The sequence below is a fragment of the Oryctolagus cuniculus genome, chromosome 1 (genome assembly GCF_051225735.1).
Source record: "Oryctolagus cuniculus isolate XC-2025 breed Fujian yellow rabbit chromosome 1, ASM5122573v1, whole genome shotgun sequence".
NCBI lineage: Eukaryota > Metazoa > Chordata > Mammalia > Lagomorpha > Leporidae > Oryctolagus > Oryctolagus cuniculus.
In genome coordinates this window covers 91,037,189-91,061,211 of record NC_142867.1, presented here as the reverse complement: position 1 = coordinate 91,061,211, position 24,023 = coordinate 91,037,189, and the positions used below count along the sequence as shown (strand labels likewise).

At 37.0% G+C, this 24,023-nt stretch overlaps 1 protein-coding gene across 2 annotated transcripts in view; it reads right to left on the bottom strand.

Annotated features, from left to right (window-relative positions):
- CNTN5 (contactin 5) overlaps window positions 1–24,023 on the bottom strand; it is a 1,376,886-nt gene that overhangs the window by 1,044,946 nt on the left and 307,917 nt on the right. For both annotated transcript variants that reach the window (XM_089312106.1, XM_051820359.3), the window contains exon 2: window positions 5,845–5,979. The gene's annotated coding sequence lies outside the window, so the exon portion shown is untranslated. The remainder of the gene's footprint in view (window positions 1–5,844; window positions 5,980–24,023) is intronic.

The window sequence follows — 24,023 nt, the reverse complement described above, 5'->3', positions numbered from 1 at the left end:
TCCTAGAAGCTAAAATAGAAGGAAATACTCTTGATTAGTTAGAAAAGAGCGATCTTTTCCAATCCTACTCCATCCAAATCCTCATGGAACACTGTCAGATGCCCTGGAAAATATGCCCAACACTTACTATAATATGAGTGTTACTGAAACTTATAATTCCCATCAATGCAAATCAAGAACAAACTCTAAAAGTCAATTCCATCAAACAATTTTATGATGGGAAAATAATGAGATTCAAGTATGTAGTTCTCTAGTCAAGTTCAACAAAAAGATAAAATTTAGATTACTTGGTCAAACATTTGTGTCTCATCAGAATTGTGATTAAAAACACAGGCTCTAGAACCAGGATGCATAGGTTTCAAACTCCCTTAAAAACCAATTCCTTGATGTCTTCAGTAATGAACCTTGGAAATCTATTTTGCATTTTATTTTCATAAAATAGCTCAATTCAAACTAGCCACACTTTAAGTGCTCAATAGCCACATCTTGCTAGTAGTTCCCTTTGTTGGACAATATAACCTCAGTTAATGATGTATTGTTGAGCAAATGACTCAGTGTAATACATGTTTGTACAGCGGCTTCCCAGCTGTTGGTTGCTTATGAACCACTTAAAGTTAGTTTGCATGCAGAGTTCTTTAATATGGTTAATTTTTTCTACTTGTGAGGCTGTCCACTCTAAATTCATAGAATGGTTCTGTGTTTATTTCTGGGAGTCCAGACGTTACGGCAGATTGTTTGAGAGACAGACAGAGAGACTGGGAGAGGGAGAGAGATAATATGTACTTTCATCTGCTGGCTCACTCCCCAGATGTCCACAATAGCAGGGGTTGGGCTGGCACTGGAACCAGGAGTCAGGAATGCAATCGAGGACTTCCTTGTGAGTGGCAGAAACCCAACTACTTGAGCCAATCCCTCTACCCCTCAGAGTCTCATCCGTGGGAAACTGGAGTTAGGAACCAGATCCAGGAATAAAACTCAGGCACTCCTACTTGAAAGATGCGTGTGTTAAGTACTAGCCTAAACACCTGCTCCCACATTCTGTTTATCATCTGTCATAATTTGTGAAGCCAGACTATGAAATCTGTGAGAATTGTTCCAAAAATGCTTATTGTATGTGGTTCTGAATGAGAGTCTAGTACAAAATGATACCACTTTCAACCATTTATCCTTTTATCAAATCTTGTATGTGTTGACCTTTTGGTTTTGGTTTTGTTTATTGCCCAGGTCTTGATTTCATTCTGTTTTTCACAGTTTCTCATCAAAGGACACCATGCACCAATGCACATGGTGTGTGTGATTCTGTGTGTGTATGTATGTGGGGGTGGCAGAGGAGAGGCATACACACACACACACACACAGAGAGAGAATGGATTTGAAGACTTGTTCATTATATTTTCACCTATTACTTTGAGAGTATAGTATTCTTTATCTTCTATCCAGCAGGCTACTATGAGGACAATAATATGACAATCTGTTATCATTAACTCTGTAAGACAGTTTTGAAGATGCTAGAAAGGATTAAATGACCTGGAAAACTCAGTCTATGGAAAAGTCTATGTACTCATCTCTGTGATTTCCACTGCTACGCACCACTGAAATCTTAGAACAACATGATGTGCTATGGTGACATATAGACACAAAGGTGATTTTTCACCTCTTTCTTTACCCAAATAAAACCTCAAAGATAATTGAATAGTTCCCATTCTACATGCTTGCTCAGTATCAAATATTTTAATTATTAAACATTATATTCAGAATGTAATGATGAAGTATTTCATTATTTTAAATTATGAATGTATTTGAGAAGCACATGCATCATGTGAAGTTCTTTGTATAATTCAGATTTTGTCTTTAAATTAATTGCATGAGATGGTGATCACACTAAGTGTTACAGAGCTCTACCATTCCATAAAACATAACAGAAGAATGAATATTTACATATAAGTACAAGGGCACTTCAAAAAATATTCATTACCTTTTAAGTTCATCTTCCTCAAATTTTTTGATGTCCTTTCAATACTATAAGCACTCATAATCTGAAGCTTCTACATTTCCTGGAAATCTACATATCGCATATTATAAGTATAACCACAAAAGTCACCTATATCACATGTGATCAAAACATTTTTACTGAAAGTACTGTTTCTTTCCCCTCACATCTTTAATATATCAGAAAAAATTAGAGAAGAAACATGGCATAAAAACAAATATATCAACTTGCTTAATGTAACATTAAAGTGATAGCATAAAACCTTTTATAATGACACATGCAGTCATGGTAATTGGGAACGGAATAGAATGAACTCAGTACACTTCGGTACCACTGTGTGAAGTTTCAAAGCTTTGTGGAGAATTTATTGGATATATTAAAGCTTTGAAAGATACAAGTCTGCCTTTGAAACTCTGACCATCAGTTTTATCAATCATTACTTCTGCAATTTTTCTTTATATATTAATTAAGAATACACTATGTGCAAGTCATCAAGGAGGGCACAGATTGGTATAAGATATAGGATGTATCTTTAAAAATATTGTCTAAGAAATAAAACAGAAGAAGCAATACTGATATCAGTCAGTATATGGCATGATTATTTTATTTCATACATGATGCGACTTGTGGAAGCTGTGGCATTTGTCCTTGAGTTTGAACCTGAAAAGCAGTAAAACTAAAAGTATACAGCATACTAGATAGGATTAAGAGATAAAGGGAAGAGTTGGAGAAGGTCAATTAAATGCCTATGCAAGGATAACATCTTCTCAAAAATGAATGCCTAAATGGAGTAAAAACTATGTTACCTGGCTTTAAAAAAATGAGTGAAACATAAATTTCTTTGCATCTAATAGTTAAATAATACATTTAAAAATAAATAATTTTACAACGACCAAGTACAGATGCCTATAACAAATACCTCAACATGAATTAACATTGTATTATTGAATATACATTTAGGAAGAAAATGTAGCATCTCCCTTCTTGTCAACGAGACATCAGTTTTCTGTTGTTCTGAGTACACTGCTCCTGAAGCACTACCATGGACACTTCAGGTGCCATACAGTTCTAATATTCCATCAAAACTATCTCCACGGAATTTCCTTTGTCTAGTCACCAATTCTGGCCCACACTGTAAATATTTCAACAAATAGATGTGCTTTTTACATACATAACACATATGTGGCATGCATTTTTTTCAAACTTGGAATTTTCAAGACCATTAATGACAAAAATTAAAATTCCCTTTTTGGAAATTCAGAGAAACTTCCTCTCTATTGTCATTAGCTAAAGAACTCTCTAGTTGCATATATTCGCGCTACATTATAGGGGTTTTCATTCATTAGGTAATGAGAATCCTGACAGTTCTGAAAATCAATGTAACCTAGAGCCACTCGGGCTCTTCTCTAATGGATGGAGCATTCTCCTGGAGAAAAGCCAATGTCTATACTAAGCGTTGTCTGAGTCATTGAGTGAAACATTTCATCCTCAGAGGCTGAACTCAGGACCTCTTTTAATATATGTTGCCTCTTATGGCAGGAATGTAGTCGGTTGTGTCAAGATGAAACCGTCAGTGTCTCCTCTGAATGTTTTAAGTAGCTGTAGTGACAGATTAGGGGCAAGTCTGTGAATGAAATGGGGTTTTATTTAAAGTGACACAGTGAATCCACTCTTAGCAGATTCATCAATTCTAATTCACTTATGTATTTTTTGGAGTGCTCAATCTGTCTCATTTGTTTCAATTGCTTCCTATTCTACCAATATGCTGTTCAATTAGTGGAGCAGAGCAATGGCATGAGTGACATAGCAAGAGGGAACTGTGCTATGCCAAACTGTCTTTCATTGGTTCTCTGCACAGTTAAATATGCTTCTCATCCTCAACTTGAAACTTGGATTTATTAATAGGTTGACAAAAAGTCTCTTTCCAAAAATTAATTAGAGTTCTATTGAGCTACGTGAATTTTATACAATTCACTAAGTAATTGATAGAATATATCAGTTCACAGGTGGCCAAGACATTTACTCCATTCTCCTTCCATCTGCTGGTACACCTAGCACAAATTTAAATTGCATATCCATCATCCATCTGGAAGTAAGCAATAGCTCAGAAACGTTCTTACCTACAGCTGCTATCCTATGTTTACTTGTCTTTCTGTGAATGTCTTCAACCATTGTAACCTGTTTCTAACATGCAGAATTCAGTTAAGTTGCCTAGACTGAATTTATCTCCAGTATTCATAGATATCCCAGAATTAACAAGTTAATATTTGTTAAGATGCTTCTGTGCTTAAGAGTTAAGGACAGAATGGCTTATATACAGGAAATGGGCACTTTCTCATACATTTATATTTGTAAATACAATACAGATTGTTATTTTTAGTTTATGTTGTATATGAAAACTACAATGAAATCATTTTTATTGTAACAGACAGATCTGTCATGGTAAAATTTGACTTACAATTTGCCTAATGTTAGAATATTTCAGCGGGCAGATTTATAGGGACCTCACTTTTACCCATGTTTGGAATTTCACTGTTAAGAGTCTTTCCACCCTTTTCCCATTTATCTCTCTTCCCTGGTTTTCTGTTCTTAGGAAGCAAAATGGGAAATTCATGGCTACTTTTCTTCACAAAATTAATTTAAGAATATCTGATACATTAGGACCTTCAATGACATGGCAACCTGGCATAATTACATGAACTGAAAGGGAGGCACATGAGATATTAAATTGTCTTCATGCCACGACAAAATTTTGGTGTGACTCATTTAAAGCAAAATCAAATATACTGGAAAAGCTTTTGACTCCTTTATTATTACATGGAATTGCTCCTTAGCATCAGAATTAGTCACTTTTCTTTAACCATAATATTTAAGCTTAGAGAAACTGAAAGCACAGAATAGCCTGAGGAAAAACTCTCCAAATTTTGTATTGATTTTATCTGAATTAACCTGACAAATTAGAGGATAGACATGTGACAGCTTTGAAACTGAGTGTAATGTTGTCAATATTTTATAACTAACTGGAAACCAACAATACATCATTTTATATCCAGAACAGATTGACCTCCTTGGCTGATTATCTAAAAAATGTCATGAATATTGTGGTTCAGTAGCATGTATCAGATTTAATCTAGGATTATCTATTGTTACCCTCTTAGCCAGGAATATTAAAGATCGGTCTAATCATATATTTTAAATTATTCATTTTGAAGCACTATTATTAATTTCTGCAATGGTCAATATTACTCAAAATATGTGTAATTAATATTTAGTGATTTCCATCAATCGCATTAAATATAAAGGAATTTGGCGCTGCTGAGTAATCAGCATAAACAGTCTGCTCTTCCAAAACATCCCCCTCCCTGGTGGCCCTGACCCTACCTTGTTGCCCACAATTTCTTGCTTATTTAACTTAAGCTGTCTTCAAAGACAAACACATCACAAAGTGCAAAATCCCTTCAGTAGCACATTTTCTGTTGGCGTGGAATATACCAAGAAACAGGAGCTGTGTCACAGTACAATTTCTCTCATCATTTTCAGCAGTTTCACACCATCTTCATACACTTGTCATGCTTATAACAAACTAGAAATCAAATAAAGACAAAACATTCGACCTTTTCACTTAATAATATTCCTAGAATATTTTTAGAATGTTTATATTTACTGACACAATCAAGACATTTGCAATTCAAGGATAAGTCACTTCCTAAATTTGAGAACATTAAATATTAAGCTTTAGCATATTGATCAGTTGACTCAAGGAGGTCCCTAAATGATACATATGGGTTGTAAGGTTATGTTTCTTTCAACATATCTTTCAGTTTTAAAGCCAATGTAATAAAGATGGATTGTACCTGCTTTCTGAAAACAGGGCCCAAATTACACTCTTGAGGAAGGAACTGGTTTCTGGAAAGTAATCCTTTTGTAGCAGTCATGCAAAAACGATGCTTAGATCTTGAACAGCATTAAATGACAATCGTTATGGTCACCTGTTGAGAAAGAATATATACTGTTGTAAGTACAGATTAATTTTTAAACACTTTTCTTTGGCCAAATCCCAGTCTTACTAAATATTTTATATCATGGTTCTATTTAGTTACATATGCATTCACTAGGTTTTTTACCCATATTTGCAACTATTTATAACACTTCCTATTAAATATATTTATCTAACAGATGCTGCTTTTTAGATTTGTTTTCCCCTACAATTTTTATTTATTAAAGGAGCAAAGAATATTACTGCAAGTAAACTTTCATGCATTATAATACCTTAAAATATTTGAACCCATTTACACTTGTATTTCTAACTTTTCTTAGTTTTTATAATATTTTATAAAAATTATGCTATTCCAAGTATTTTCAATGATATTTTATTCTTAAACCTATTTAAGGGACTGATATTATGTATTTTTCTTAAAAGCTTATATCTGTTTAAAGTGTAAAATGCTTTTGAGAATTACTTTCTAGCCTATTCTCTGGTGACCCTCAGAGAACATGCAATTGTGTGAACACTATTCTTTTCACTTGCACTAAGTTCACTGTTTCAATGAAGGTCTCCTTTTAATTTAATTTTTATTTCTATAAAGTGTACTTTTACTAGATTTATCAATGTCCCAGCATCAAAACAAAGCATAAAAATACTCACAACATATCTCAAATAACTAAACTGGAATGTAATCTCTGGAAAACAAGATCTATGGAGGGCTTCAGCGCGACCTAAGCCATCAGCTGAGATCCCACGATAAGAAACTACCAAAAAAAAAAAAAAAAAAAAAGAAAAAGAAACTACCAAGAGTAGGGAAAAATTCCAGGTGCATTATTTCATGAGCAGGTTGTCTTCACAAACAAGATTTTTAGCTCTATGACTCTTTATTTATATCAGTTGGGATCATAAGAAATTTACAGTTTCTTCAGTCAAAAATGACAGAACATCAACAGATTTTCTTTAAACCTGGTTTGTATTTCAGATACCAAGTACATACTATAAACATTTTAGTCAACAAAATCACATTTTTTAGCAATATAGAAATCTTATTTTTAAATATCAGTCTAAAAATACAAAATTATGTGAGGAAATTATATTCTAAATTTACTTAAAAAGCAAATCAATCACTGTATTCTCAACAATTTGTTACCATTTTTAGTTATGAATTATGAACAAGTTTCTTTTTTCTATTCTTGGTTCCTCCCTTTATTCACCTGGCATTTCTTTATTATCCATCTTCCTTCATTGCATACCACTCCTTTCTTTTCTTCTTTCCTTCCTTAATATTGTGAATATTATAAATTTCTGCTCTCTTCCTTAGTAAACAAAATTTTGTTAAAAGGCTAGCATGATTTTTTTTTTGGTGTTTATAAAGTTTGTCAGAGAAGCAGTTATTTAAGCAATCAGCAGAACCTTTCATTTATGTATTGAAGAGCTGTTTCCTTTCATTTGGGCTATCAAGAAGAATTTTTTGGAAAGTCAGAATCCCATATTTGTATCATATCATAATTTCTTAGCGATTATAGAGTGTATTATTTTCCCCAAATTTATAGGGATACTGAGAAAAATTAAATCATATAATACATATGAAAGGTTCACTACCAAGCTTAGTACATAATACATATTTGATAAATATTTCCAATTATTATTTTTCTACTTTAATTATTGAGATACCTAAAAAACAATTACGATGAACAGTATTGTTCTGGTGATTGCTCTTTTCAAAGTCTCTCCTCAAGTTAGTTCCTCAGCATCAACACCTTTCAGCCTTGTGTCCTAATAAGCTCATGCCTGTTGTTTAGGCAGTATGTTGTAAAGAAGAGACTCCATCTAGAGTCAAGTCAGAGTTCTTTAAGTTCCTGCCATGAACTTATTCTAAATCAAGATAGCCTTTTACCATTTCAGGGCATCATGATATCAGAGCTTCTGTCTACTCAAAGGATCATTTTTGAAAAGTCAGAAATGGAGTTTTACATCTGCTATCTTAAGTCACATCTTATGATAGAACAGGACCTTTGCTAATTTGATTAGAGTTTTTGTCTCCACCAAACTCATGTAGAGGCTCAATGCATTGTGTGGCAATGTTGGTGGAGAGGGATGTTTGGGTCACTAGGACTTAGTCCTCATAAATGGATTTAATGCCTTTCTTGAGTGAATTCCTGCTCTCACACGACTGGGTTTCAGTTATGAAGATAGCAGGCAGGCTGTTAAAAATGAGTGAATTTCCTTTTGCTTTCCTTCTGCATGTACCTGTGTATCTTTAACCACTCTGCCATTACTTGACACAAGGCATAGCCCTCTCTAGATGGAGCAACATGATTTACATAAATTTTGATTTCATAAATTGTGAGCTAAATAAACTCCATTTCTTCATAAGTTACTCAGTCTTAGGGATTCTTATAGAGCAACAAGAAATGGACTAACAAACCAATCAATATTTTTCTCCCCACTTTAAAAAAATTTAATTTTACCGTAAGTCATCCTAGGTGACTTACTCAAAAATAGTATGATGTATCTCATGTTTCATAGCACTGCATTACTTCACTCTTGTCTAGTCAACATGAATTTGTCTTATATTTTTTTTTACTATTTTAATCTAACTTTACAAAGAAAACAAAGTCTTTATAATCATCTTAGTTTCAAAAGCCATACAATAAACTTGACACTTTCCACTTATTTTCTACATTTCTAAATCCTTTTCCAACTTTTTAAAAATTTATCAGTTTTCTCTTATTAGATTGGAACTATTTTTGCCTTACTCCAGAATGACTATCTCTAACAGAATATGCTTGTTATTTTCTGTTCTTAATGTGACAATGATTTGGAAAACAATAAGACTTTGCATGAAAATAACTTATAAAAACTAAGCCTTAAAATTATATATAATCGGCTGGTGCCATGGCTCACTGGGCTAATCCTCCACCTGTGGCGCCGCCGGCACCGGGGTTCTAGTCCTGGTCGGGGCACTGGATTCTGTCCCCATTGCTCCTCTTCCAGTCCAGCTCTCTGCTGTGGCCTGGGAGTGCAGTGGAGGATGGCCCAAGTGCTTGGGCCCTTGCACCTGCATGGGAGACCAGGAGAAGCACCTGGCTCCTGGCTTCAGATCAGCGCGGTGTGCCGGCCGCAGCAGCCACTGTGGGGTGAACCAACGGAAAAAGGAAGAGCTTTCTCTCTCTCTCTCTCTCTCTCTCTCACTGTCCACTCTGCCTGTCCAAAAAAAAAAAAAAAAAAAAAAAAAAAAAAAAAGATATATAATCTTTTGTGCTAACATAGTAATTGTAAGTGATTATGTAGTGCTGTTATTTACGATTCAAATGACTTTCCCACCCTTCCTCTCTGAACAGCTTCTATTTATATTTAGCTTCCTTTTCAAGTTTCAGATATTCTTTTTTTTTTTTTTTTTTTTTTTTTTTGACAGGCAGAGTGGACAGTGAGAGAGAGGGACAGAGAGAAAGGTCTTCCTTTTGCCGTTGGTTCACCCTCCAATGGCCGCCGCGACCGGCGCGCTACGGCCGGCGCACCGCGCTGATCCGATGGCAGGAGCCAGGAGCCAGGTGCTTTTCCTGGTCTCCCATGGGGTGCAGGGCCCAAGCACCTGGGCCATCCTCCACTGCACTCCCTGGCCACAGCAGAGGGCTGGCCTGGAAGAGGGGCAACCGGGACAGAATCCGGCGCCCCAACCGGGACTAGAACCCGGTGTGCCGGCGCCGCTAGGCGGAGGATTAGCCTAGTGAGCCGCGGCGCCGGCCAAGTTTCAGATATTCTTAAAGTTTTCCTGAAAACCTTCTACACAATTATTTTATGTTGTCATTATTTCTAAAACTTCTTGCAAATTCACTTATTAAAATCATTTTATACTAAGTGATATATAATTGATTTCTTTATAAGAATAGGGGATTTGTACTAACAAAGAGACCTCAGAAACACTAGCAAGCTGATAAGAATCCTGTAAAGCCAATGAGAAAGCCCTCAGAAGACGTAAAAAATTGGTAATATTTTTATATTTAACTTCTAAGTTTCAGGATAGTCAGGAAATAATCTGCTATCATTTTAGCTTAATGCCACAATATGATATTATGGTTAGCTTACCAAATTGATACCAGAGAAGACAAAGAGATCTGGAGTATAGATATATGAATTTACCAATTAAGGAAAAGGCACCAGATAAACTAAAACTAATATACAGAATGACTTAATTGGCTAACTAAAGCTGGTCTGCCATCAACCATTCTAGAGTAAGCACAATAACTCATTAACAGTGCACTTATGTTGACATGTATAGAAGTTATTCATGGTCCACAAACCAAGGGTACAACCTCAACTAAAGATGACCCGATTACGTCCACATGGAAAGCCCAATCTGCCTGCAATACAGAGCTACACTGAGGCGCTCCATTACCTTTCACAAATACAGTTTTATTCCACAAGTATTTCAAAAAGCTACTTGGTAGCAAGTTGACTACATGAATATCGTTAAACCCTGGAAGGGAAAGAATTCCTTTGACTGAAATCAAAACAAATTTTAAGTTTGAGTTTCCTCTCTAGCCCACAGTTCTTCAGTTAGTAGAACTCTGTAAGAGGTTAGCAAGTCTTTGAAGTCTGATTCATTAACATAGAACTTGCTTATAACATTGCATAGGAACAACTGCCACATGTAACACAGGAAGATACATAACTGTACACATGATCATTGGATTCACTGGTCATCACATACCACATGACCTAAAATCTCAATGAGATTATTTTCACAGTATTTAGAGCTAAATATGTTGTACATGATATTAAATACATTTCAGGCTCCTCCATCTTAAATATTGATATACAATCATGTAAGATATATAAATAAGAGTTACGTATCACTTAGTGACAGGGATATGATTTGAGAAGTGCAGGAATAGTTAATTTCATCCTTATACAAACATCATAATGAATTTACTCAAACCCAGATGGTATAGATCAATCGCTTGACCCTTGATGCAAGTGAGTCCAGATGAATTGGCTGCTTCCGAAATAATATGGCATAAAGTGTTTCACAATGAGCCTTTAGAATTAGAATAAGTACATTCTAAAATAATGATTAAAAAGTATAGAAAGGTAAATATGTAAACCATTAACATAGTTGTTTATTATCAGTATCAAGTTTTTTGTGCTGTATAAAACTGGATATGATACACATCAGTATCACTGGCAGCACAGTAAATTTGTTCACACCTGAAACACCACAGACATATGAGTAATGGATTCTGCTATGATGTTACCATGGCCATGATGTCAATCCAAGAATGATATTTTTTTCAGCTTTGTTATAATCTTTTGAACTACCATAGTATAGTGAGTGATCTGACATTGACTGCAAGCTCTTCTGCCGCACACGGCTGTGGAAGGAATTGGCTCATGTAATGATGCAGACAAAAAACGCCCAGTCTTCAGTTAGCAGAAAGAGGCCCAGGAGAGTTCAAGATTGTGTTTATATTAGTAGGATGCCAGCCTCAAAGATATAGGAAGTTTTAGTTTGAGATTGAAAGCAGGGGACAAAAAATAAAGGGAAGGAAGGAAGCAAGGAAGGGTGGAATTCAGAGTCCCAGCTCAAAGTGCATTAGGCATGGGAAATCGCCCTTAACCTGGGTGGAAGTCGAAGTCACCTTCTTTGGTCCATTCAGGCCTTCATCCAAAAGGTGGGGCCCACTCGCAGTGCAGAGGAGCAATGTGCTTTATTTGCTCAACTGATTACAATGTTCATATTATCCAGAAGCATTCTGACAGACACACTCAGAATAATTCTGAATGATATTTACCAAATGTTTAGTTGACACAAAAATGTAGCCATCACCCTTTCCTAACACCATATCCTCCTTCACCTTTGGCCTTATTTCACTCTTAGACAACACAACCATGTTCCACAGAACAGATATCTATACTTATTGTTCTCATTTTAATATATCATGTATTTCTCTCTCACTGTTATCTACCTTTCATATTCAATATCCCAATTGTTATGGTTTAGAGGGCTCCTATCAATGTTTGTTTCTCTTTTTCTTTAAATAAGGAATCTCTTCTGAGGCCATCTGTGACTATAGTATAGCACCTACACACAAAAAACTTTCAAAGTTACACTCCCTTTCTCCTTTGGATTTCTCAAAGTCATGACAAAATTGACATGTATGAACTGAACCAAGAGCTATGTCTGCTTTTCTTTCTCCCTTCCCAACCATGACAGTAACAATGATCATTCATTTTTCAATGCACTCAGTCTCAGTGAATGAGTCTACTCACATCCCAACTGCATAAGACAAAAATATGACACACATTTCCAATGTCTCATTCTTCCTGGAACATGAATTCTATTCTTTACCGAACATGCTTATTTGACCTTCTTATATATCTCAGATCAGTTTCTTTTCCTCTTCCTCTACCACTCTGATTAAATTAGAATCTGTTCTTCATTGTCATTGAATTTATCTCTCTGCATTCCATGGTTGGCCTACTTTGAAATTTTTATTATGCTGTAACCAGAATTATGAGTCAAACTGGAAATCAGATAAATGGCTGGATGTGAATGTTTGTTTCTTTACTTATGTTTCTGTACTTTATATGTATGTGTACAACTAATTGATTTAAACTATAAATATAAGATATATAATTGAATATATTATATATAATTTAATCTTCATTATATGCTACACACTGTGCTACTTTTTGGAAATTTAAACATGAACAAGAAAAACACCCTAATCTTAAGCATTTTATGGTCCAGTAAGACAGCAAGATGAATGGTTAGTTTCAACTTTGTGTGATAAGTATTGTGATAAGGATTCAGCAAAAGCACTATGGTGATATGTTTTTGGATGTGGCTTGTCTTCCAAAGGTCATGTACTGGAGACTTGATCATCACTACAGCAGTGTCGGGAAGAGGCTAAACCTTTAAAAGGCACAGCTTGGTACACATAGGACTAATGTTATTTTCTTGGGACCATAGTAAATTCCTTTGAGAGTGAGCTGTTATAAAAGAGAGCCTGGCACTTGAGCCCCTCCATCTTTGTCTTCCTGACTCACCATGTGACCTGTTCCCTCTTGTATGCGCCTCCTATGACGCCATCCAGAGTGATGCATCCGGAGTCCATGTTATGTTTTCTGGACTTTCAGTCTCTAAAACTGCAAGATAATGAACCTTTTTTTTTCATTCATAATCCAGCCTGAGGGATTTTGTTGTAGCAATAAGAAATGGACTAATACACATGGAATCACAGGGAAGTCATCCAGCTCGTTACTGAGCAATCCGGGAAGATTTTTACAGAAGTGACTTTCAAGCTTGTGAGAAGTGAGAACTGGATCAAGCACTGTGTGGCAAGGAGGATGAGAAGAGTCATGTGGGTTGTTGCAAGAATTAAAAATAACTCATGAAATAATTATCAATGAAAACACTACTTTTCATACATTTACACATCAAGTATTAAGTATCACAGTGTAAAAAGTACTTCCACATGCATTAAACTTCTTAAGCTTCAACTCAATGTTATTAATATCAAGAAAGATTTTTTTTTTCTGAGAGCTTATAGAGTGAAGGTTACACAGTAAATATCTGAATCTGGAATAGCAAAGTCCAAAACTCCTTTTTATAAACAGGATACACATTTCTTTCATTTCTAAATGCATTCTTGGTCAAATACTGTTATAAGACTGCTCAAATATTCCATTAACATCAAATGTTCTTATTTACCTTTTAAAGATATTTAAACCCTTAACTTCTAATTTCACTGTTGAAGATTTTGTAGTTAATCATTCATGATATGTAGTCAATTTTTAATGATACCAGGTGGATCATCCTAATTCCAGATTAACTATATCCCACTGACAAGATTTCTTCCCCACCCTGCTGCCACCTGTCTGGTAGCAAACCTGCTCAGCTGTGGAAACTGACAGCTGGTTCTTCATGGGGGAGTGGTGGGAGCAGGAGTCAGGTGAAAATGGCTCATTAGCAGTGAAATGGAAAAAATGTGCCGGTTTCCCTGTGGACATTTTGGTTGATGCTTCTCTCTCTTCAATTGCCCAACTGAGAATTAATTGCAAAGAAAAGCCATTTAATTCTCAAAATTTTTGAAATTTCTATGATGTGATGCCATCATATTTAATTAACTTATTTATGTTTTCTCCTGTTGAGGTTTCCATTTTGACTTTAAGTACAGCCTAAGTGCTTGAAGAAAAATAGATTAATCCGATTGATGTCAAGGCTTACAGAGCATGTCCAGGGATTCTGCAGTAGACAGAACCTGGGGACTGGGAATCAGCATACTAAGTTCTAGTCATTCATTAGTTGCATAAAATCATAAGTTCTCTTAACTCCTCTGGACTTCCACTATTGCACTCAAATAAACAGAATTAATGGCCACATTAATTGATTAATTACAAGTTTTTCTTTCCCTTTTCTGTTTGGTTTGGCATTTCAAATAACATTTCTCTCAAACCTCTTACATTTGTGGGCTTTTGTATTGTTAAAAGATATTTTTATTGTGTTTATAGAATGTTTGAAATATCAAGAGGGGAGTTTTACACTTGGATTGTGAATTTGTTTACAGAAAAGTACAAAAAGAGTCCAGTTATGAAATTAAACACATAATTTTCAAAGAATTTCTCATCAATTCATCAACTATAAAGTCATACTGGTCCCTGCTGCTCCACTCCTGATCCAGCTCTCTGCTATGGCCTGGGAAAGCAGTAGAAGATGGCCCAAGTCCTTGGGCCCCTGCACCCACGTGGGAGACCCAGAAGAAGCTTCTGGCTCCTGGCTTTGGATCGGCGCAGCTCCAGTCATTGCGGCCATATTGGGAGTGAACCAGCGGATGGAAGACCTATCTCTCTCTGCTTCTCCTTCTCTCTCTGTGTAACTCTGCCTTTCAAGAAAATAAATAAATCTTTAAAAAAGAAAGTAATACTGTTTGATATATTCATAGGACATTTTAGTATAGTAAGTTAATTGTTATAGGGTATCTCCTAAATACTGTGGTTCAAAATGTATTTATTTGAAAGGCAGAGTTATGAGAGAGAGAGAGAGAGAGAGAGAGAGGAGAGAGAGAGATCTTCCATCCACTGCTTCATTCTCCAAATGGCTGTAACTGCCACCGCTGGTACAGGACAAAGCCAGGAGCCAGGAGCTTTATTTGGGTATCCCATGTGGGTGTCAGGGACAGAAACACTTCGGCCATCTTTCTCTGGCTTCTGAGGTGCATTAACAGGGAGCTGGATCATAATGAGAGCATCAGTACTGGACCTGGAGCTCATTTGGGATGCCAGTATCACAGGCAGTGGCTTAACCCACTGTGTCAAAACGCTGGCCCTGATACTTTTCAAACTATGAAAAGTTAATTATACTTAATATACAACCTTCCTCCAAAATAAATAATTATTTGTGCAAAATGGGCCCCCAATAGTATGTAGCTATATATTCTTTGCAGGACTTGAACTCTCTAGAGGATGCCCAAATGTTAGCTACACACTGAGATGCCAAGAATAACCTGAATGAAGGCAGACTGGAAAAGATCCAAAACTAAACTAGAAACTGCATCTCACACTTTATCATTTGAACTCCTTCCTCACATATGTGCACTTGTCTTCTGACCCTTCTTGTTTCCTGAGAGCTTGAAGCTCTGCCATTAGGAGCAGCCACTGGAAGTCCCGCTGTAACATCTGTCAGTATTAGTTAAGAATACCATCCAACTAGAATGTTTTCTTCTATAGTCATTTTTGGCTTACTCAGTGGGGCCCAGGGGGGGTCAAAAGATCTGCCTGCAATAAACAACCAAGCACGGTACTGGTGGTTGAAATATTTCATTTCACAAAACCAGGAACTCCCACACCGACCTTGTCACTGCTATTTGTCACACATTTACCACATGTGTCTTCTGTCTCAAAAACCTCTGATGTCCCCTAAGCCCAATGTCACGGAGCAAAACTGCCTCTCAGACACCACCACAAACTCGTCAGAAAGAAGAGAGCAGGCTGAAGTCGGTTTTTATAGACTTTATTCTCTAAGGGCACTGAGAATTTGAGAGCAACTAAAGCTGAGAAAGGTCCTTCCTGCTTTTCTACCACCGGCACTGCAGCTGTTAGCACTTCTGGTGTCAGGGTACAAATGTCATGAAGGTACTGGCAGTAAAGTAACACCCATGAAAAACAGCCCTGCAGCCTGGCTGGCCGCCAGAGCCTGTAATCATTTTGTTATACAGTTCTTAGAGCTGAACTTTTATTATTGCTATTTCCTCCAACCGCTCTTAATTGAAGCCGAGGGATTTTCCTCACATCAATAGAATGAAAGAGTATTAAAAAAAATGTAATTTTGAAAGTGAAGGCTAACTGAGCTGCTTAGAATATTATGGTTCAACTTTCTGTAATTCCTAAACATATATGCTATGGGATGAAATTATTTGAATTAAAAATTTGCCCTCTCCCACAGTATTGGGTCTTCTAATGAAACCTCTTCAAATGTATACAAGATGTACAGAACCGGAATGTTTATTTTCTCATATCTAATTACAGAAAATTGCCCAGATAAAGAATAGAAATAACTTATCAATAAAGTGATTTTCCAATGTTTGAGAAATTCTGGAATTTATCATAAAAGTGTATACATAATTTTATTATACAATAATTCCTTTCCTAAAACTTTTTTTTTTTTTTTAATTTTGGTACAATGACAGAACAACTAATGGGTAGGAGGAAATGCCTTTCTTCTGGGTGGGATTCTAGAGGTTTGGATATTGACAAGCTGCCTGGCATCAGCAATCTTTCTAATTTTCAGTAAGCATCAATTTTAATCTTGGATATGGCAATTTACCAGCCAGGAAGCCAGAACCTACAGAAGGTTGCCCTTGACCCTTGCTGACAATTTTTCCAGGGACATCTACTAGAAAATAGGGATTGTTTCTCTAGCCCAAAAAAAGTATACACCTTTTACCATCTAATTCAAGGAGCAGATATTATGGAAACTACTTTTCCAAGTTCATTTTCTGTATCTGCCTACACACATACCCATTATATATACAAATTCATTATTTTTCTACCATTTGCATTCTCTCAAAATTGCTTTTGCTATGGTTGTAAGTAGCCTCTATTTAATGCAAATAATATATGGAAAAGAAGAAATATTGGTTTTATGCACTATGATCAATTAGGGCAATTCCTTTCATCTTCTGATTATTAATAACAATGGCCATTTCCACAATTTAAATTCCAAATCTCTTAAGGCTCTAATCAATATACCCATAGAGATGTCTTTTTCTTTTTAATTTTTATTTATTTATTTGAGAGGCACAGAGACACAGACACTGTTAGACAGAAAGCCCCCATATTTTGGCTCACTTGTCAAATATACACAACAGCCAAGAAGCCAGGAACCAGGAACACTCCAGTCTCCTCTGTAAGTAGCAGGAATTCAGTTACTTGAGATATCACTATTAGGAAACTGGCGCAGTTGTAGCCAGGTGGCTGCATGGCCCAGCTACCTGAGCCAGGCTCCACCCCCATCCTAATGGGATTCCCTGCTCCTGCTTCCCTGCCCGCCCTCAGGCAAAGTTTTAAAAGGGCCTGTTCCTGCACACTGTGCTCTCTTGGCTCACGGTCCTTCTCTCCTGCGCTCTCTTGACCTCTCTTGGCTTCCCTCCTCTCTCTTCTCCCTCCTCTGTCTCTCTCTCACAGTCTCCTTCTCTCTTTTCCCTTCGCCGCCCCTTCACTCCGGTCTGTAGGGTGTTCCTCAATAAACCCTTTCCCTTACTCCGGTGTCCGGTGTGCTTTGCGATGGCTAACATTAAGATATAACATTGGTGCCGTGAGTTGGATAGCCTCATATTGGTAATCCAGTGTCCCCCAGTGCTCTGGGGTCCTGGATTTCTGCCGGTCACAAAGCACACCTCCGGAACTCTTTCCAAGCCACTGAATGCTCTGCAATCTCCATCCATACATCAGCCTTCCAAATTTTGAGGTAAGACGAAGAACGGGAAGCCCTCACGGCAACTGCTATTTGAGTGGTGGTCTACTGTCGGATACTCACCTGACTACTCTCATAAAGGTCATAGCACTGGACTCTAGCCACCACTCCTACTTCTACTTAAGGCCTTTAGCCTCTATGGACACTGTGTCCAGGCAACAGTGGGTGTGAGTGACGACTCCATCTCTTTTCGCCTCTTTACAGGCGAGGCCCTGGGCTTCAGCAGGCGCTTGGGTGACGACCCCGCCTTCTGTTCCCATATTCTCTTGTTAGTCAGATAGCGGGGATGCAAGGACGCTTGCAATCCACGGATCTGACTCTACAGGTCGCAATGGGAACTTTTCTCTAACCACGTTCCGTCTGATGGTCCCTCTCAAATTGGCCCCAGCCCTCAAAAAGTGGCCCCTCCATGGTGGTGCATTTGGCCCTGAGGGATCAGAAGTCAGAGTAGTTTGACCCTGATGACATCTTTATCACTTCCGTGAGCATTTGGGAAAATGGAAGGAGATTCCATACGTTCAAGCCTTTTCCTGTCTTCGAACTAAACCTTCCCTGTGTCCTTCTGGTCTCCAAGATTCGCACTGGGGGCAGAAGCCTGAGCAAAAAAATCCTTTCTTCTGCCCCGATCCTGTTCCCACCACTACCACAACCTCCTTTGATCCTGCAGATGAACCTCCTTATCGCTCCAATCTACAGGCATTGGCTCAGCCACCTCCTGAGGCCTCAGCAGCTGAAGCTCCAGCGCCATTATCCCCCATGCAGCAGCTGCGTCCTCACCTCCCCCTCCTGCCGAATTCCAGGGGGCGGGGTCAACCTCTGCTCCCACCTCCACTGCAGTCTCTTCCATCTTCTCAAGCCCCTTGCTCATCTATTCCTCAAAGCCATTCTCTGCCCACGTGTACTTCCTCCCTAGCTCCTACCCCCACTCTAAGGATATCTCCCCCTCCCACCTTAGAACCAGTCCTGGCCCAAAGTCTACTATCTTTGTCTTATCGGTTTGGGAATGGCGGTCTCCAACTGGTCTTTTGTCCCTCTCTTGTCCCAGTCTTACCATAAGAATAGCAAGGGAAGGGTAGTCCCATCCTTTTGGGCTCCTTGCTTATTGAGAAACAAATTAGGTATCCCACCCTTCTGAGGGTTCTTTTGTTTTATCTTGAGCAAGCCAGACAGGAAAATCAGATTTCCTGCGTGGACCTGGCTCACTGTAATTTTTCTTTAAATCTAGGATACCACTACCTTTGAAACTATTGCTTTGTAAAATGCTGAATTTATTTTGCAATTTATTTTAACAGGTTTCCGGGTAATCAGTATTCAATGAAACAGCAATGGGTAATTAGTACTTGCCTTAAATGAATGCAATTTTAATTTCAATTAAATTCAGATAAAAATATATCAGCATCCTAAGTCATTTAGGTGTAACTGCTAATTTAAATTGGGTAAAACTTTTGTATACTCAACATCGCAAAGCACACCAGACACTGGAGTAAGGGAAAGGGTTTATTGAGGAACACCCTACAGACTGGAGTGAAGGGGCAGCGAAGGGAAAAAAGAGAAGGAGACTGTGAGAGAGAGACAGAGGAGGGAGAAGAGAGAGGAGGGAAGCCAAGAGAGTGCAGGAGAGAAGGACCGTGAGCCAAGAGAGCACAGTGTGCAGGAACAGGCTCTTTTAAAACTTTGCCTGAGGGTGGGCAGGGAAGCAGGAGCAGGGAATCCCATTAGGATGGGGGTGGAGCCTGGCTCAGGTAGCTGGGCCATGCAGCCACCTGGCTACAACTGCGCCAGTTTCCTAACAATCACCACTTCCATAAAGGATCCACATTAGCAGAAAGAGCCAAGCACTGAATGTAGGTACCCTGATTTGGGCATCCAACTAGGATCTTAACTGCTAGACCAAATGCCCATTCTCTTATATGGAGTTATGTGAATGTTAACCTTGTCATTTTCAAACTGCCCTGTAATCTTTGCTTTTCTGTATTACCTATTTGTCTAGGTTTACTTAATGTATGCAGTTCTTTGGTAAAAACAAAATAAAATATAAAATATGATTTACATATTTCAAGTTTCTTATCTTGAAACTTAACTATTTTTATTACAACTATTATAATTTAATAATTCACTGTTTTCTGTAAGCTTGATTCAAAAATAGGTATCAAATTTGATCTTTGTCCATCTGTAGTACTAAAATTCAGCATGGTACTCTTTTCACTGGGCAATGGCAGTGGTCTCTTAACGATTGTTCCTGTCACTCTCTCTGACTACCTCATCTGGTTCTATCCTTTAGACTCTGTGTAACTTCCTTACCAACAAATGTACAGCAGCTATGCATTCCTAGGCTCCACTCTGCTTATCAAATAATCATCCAAATCCTTAGGCTGACACTGTTTACAATCTCTTTTTTTTTTCAGCTTCACTATCTGATTGTTTCTCTTGCTTCCCATCCTAGTTACCAAAGCAAATATTTTTATTAGTTCATGACTTGACATTTTCACTTTGCCTGGAATAAACATCAACATCTCCAACCTTTATTCCCATGCTATGCAAAATGCTGCAGCATCAGTATCATTTGAGAACATGTTAGAAACTCAGAATATCAGGCTCACCCCAGACCCCCTGAATCAGAATCTGCAAGTTTACAAAACCCCATTGTGTATTATGCACAAGGAATGTTACTTCTTCCCTGAAGCCAAGATGACGAGACAGCCTCCAGCTTCTGCCTCACTCCCCAGATGTCTGCCACAGCCAGCGCAGGGACTGACTGAGGGGCCAGAATGAAGCCAGGAACTAGGAACTTTATCCAGGTCTCCCATAGAGGTATGGGGACCCTATTCTTGGGCCATCATCTGTTGCCTCCCAGGGTGCACATCAGTAAGAAACTGGATCTGAAACAGAGACTAACTCCATCCCAGGACCTGTATTGTGGGATGTGGGAATCAAAAGTGATGGCTTCACCTGCTGTACTACAATGCCTGGCCCACATTGTGAATATTTTAATTGTACTCAAACTTGTCCTTCACATCTTCCTTTTCCTCTCATCTCTTCCTACCCTCTTTCCTTTTCCTATCTCCTTTCCAGGTCATTCTTACTTAACAATGCTCGGAGGAAGAGGAGATTTTGTGTGAGCCTGTTTCTCTGGTTATGTGCCAATTAACCGCTCAGATTTTCTTTTCCATCTGATACTTCCTGGTGCCTAAGAAGAATGAATTTTCTATTTTCTTTGCTCAGACAGTAACAATTTTTCCTACTTTATGACAAAAGTGAAACTAGACTTTACAAACCCAGTCACAGCTCAATAAGGGAAAACAACCATTTGGAAAAACATACAATGGGCCAACTACACAGTGTGGCATCTCCACTTAGTGTGTAGTATCAATTCAAAATGCTTCGTATGGCAGAAGGGTGGGACAGGCAGCTTTTCCTATTAAACAGTAAACTTAGTAATGTGATATTTTTAGAACAGTAATTATGAATTGCTAAAATATTTCATTTGTTTAAAATATTTCATCACAGGTAAACACATTCACTTCAGCGCCAGCTTAATTAGAATTTTATTAATTAACTAAATTAATATTTGGAAATAATGAATATTCAGAAAATTTAGAAAATTCAGAAAATTAAATTATGCCAATGAAAAGCTAAACATACATTAAAAACTGGCATTTTTCAATGCATTAAATATTTGTTTACTCTAAATTTGCTTACATATGGTTGCATGGTTTCCCATCCCACCCTCTGAGCTAATCTGCATTCTGATCTGCTTTCTGACTCACGTCCCCAGAAATATGAAGGCAGATAGTTTTTGCCATTCCCATGCACTTGGAACCCAGCATATGCTCAGCCTGGAATGCCTCTTTCTGGGTAAATACCTTATTGGATCAACAAAGTCTAGAGTATGACTTAGGCTAAAATGATGAAATAATGTCATACTTTTGCAAATGCAACATTTATTATTAAGGTGAAAAATTATTAGACTAAATGTATACTAAATATATACTATACTAGATGTATATCTTGGTTATTATAAACACAATTTAAATGGGTTACAATAGCCTTTATAATGATAAAATATAAAATTACTGAACTCTAACTTCATAGAAAAAACTCCTTGTTTTGAATAGGAAACAAATTCTTTGAAATGTACACAATTAAACAAAATTAGGTGTTTTGTTTCATATATAGTCTGTGCTTGGTGATAAAATAAATTCACCTGAGAGGGGTCCATATAAAGACCTAAATAAATAGCTCTGTCCAGTTTTTCAGTAGGTGAGAACTTTTCTGAAGTTTTCTATTAACATCTTCTTAGTGCATTTTTAACTGTCAGTAGATGTTTGAGTCTAGAATAAATTAGTAGATGAACATGTTGATCTTAAAATGAAAGCTTCAAATGAAAAATTATTAATAAGACTATATAACCAAAGAACTGAAGATCTGTGTGAAACTATAAATAATTTGAACTAAAAATGGGTCACAATGATTTACATATTTCAAGATTTGCTTTTTACTCTTGCGTCATGACCTACATTTGTGAAATTATTTTGCTGATGTGATCTTACATGCTGATTTTTAAAGTTTGGTTGGTATTTTATTTCTGTTCATTGAACTTATTAGAGGAAATAGCTATGTAGAAAAAAAGTCTATGAAATCTTAGATAATGTGAAATGATAACAAAGAGAAAATCTAATCTGTGCATATTAAATTGGGGGGTAGTATAATTCCAAGGAGTTGTAGATTCTTTATTTTATCTCTCCCATCTGAGCTTTCTGCACTAATGACCACTCTTTTTCAAGCCTATGAAGACAGTGACTTAACTGAAATTTTATGTCTTTCTCTTGTTAGCAGAAGACCTGTAATGCCATCTCCATGCTTCCAAATATTTTTGGCCACTTGTTTGCTTGGGACTTGGAATAAATCACTTAATTTTTCTGAATTCCTTTTTTTTTGTATCCTGTTTTCATATGGTATTTTGCTTTTAAGAATACAATAACAATGGCTAATATTTATTGAATATTTATAAAATGGTGTGGATTGTTCTAAGCACTTCACATACACTCACTGTAGTATATGCAGAACAGAGATACAGATTGGTGCATAATTTGTCAACATCACACTATTTGGTGTAAGCAGACTGAGTGGAATCCATTTTGTTAACTGTTTGGCTGTCTTACTAGTCTATTTTACTGAAGGAGAAGCAAAGGTGTTATAGAAAAATCTACTGAGTATCTTAGGAGACAAAGATGTGTTTCCTTTAGCTCATGCATTATATGAAATATTAAAAGTTTACAACAATAACATATAGAAGTTATCATTGTGACTTTTAACATATAAGGGACCAAGACTAACAGCAGGTCTATAATTTGCCTCAGATCAAAAAAGCAAGTGACTGAGAGGATAATTTTTCAAACCAATGTATATTGTCTTATCTCAGGAGCTTCATATCATGTCTTTTTTACTCTCTAATATTGGCATTGTAATGCAATTTTTGAAAAAGCAAATAATATATTGTTTCTGCTAACAATTTTTTAAATGCTCTCCTTTTTGTTGGATTGACATTACATATTCAATAAAGTTGGATTGGCATTACATATTCAGTTAACTTTCACTGGAACAAATTATCTCTACTACATTTCTGATACTTCATTTCAGATGATACAGCCTGACCTCAGTCTAAGAATGAATTGGTGGTCACTTGAAATTTTAGTCCTGATTAAAAAGCGTAGCTGTCAACAAAACAGCCATCTGTTCTGAATGTCTTTAGCGACGGTGGTTGAGGATCTTCTCACAGAGAAGTTGGCAAGTTATATCTCTAGATAGTAAACAGGTCCAAAAAATAAATTTCCAGATACACTAAAAGAAAATATAAACTCTGTGTTCTTATTGAGGGGGCAGCTGAGGGCATTTAAGGAGCTAAAATTAGTGGAATATTATTTGCACAAATAAGAATATGGTCAATTTTAACATTACAAAAATTAAGCATGTATTAAGGTAAAATTTCCTTAAAATGACAATGGCATTGATTTGAAGAGTGAGGCTTTTTGTAGCATCTTCTATTTCAGGAACCCCTTGAGAGTAAACTT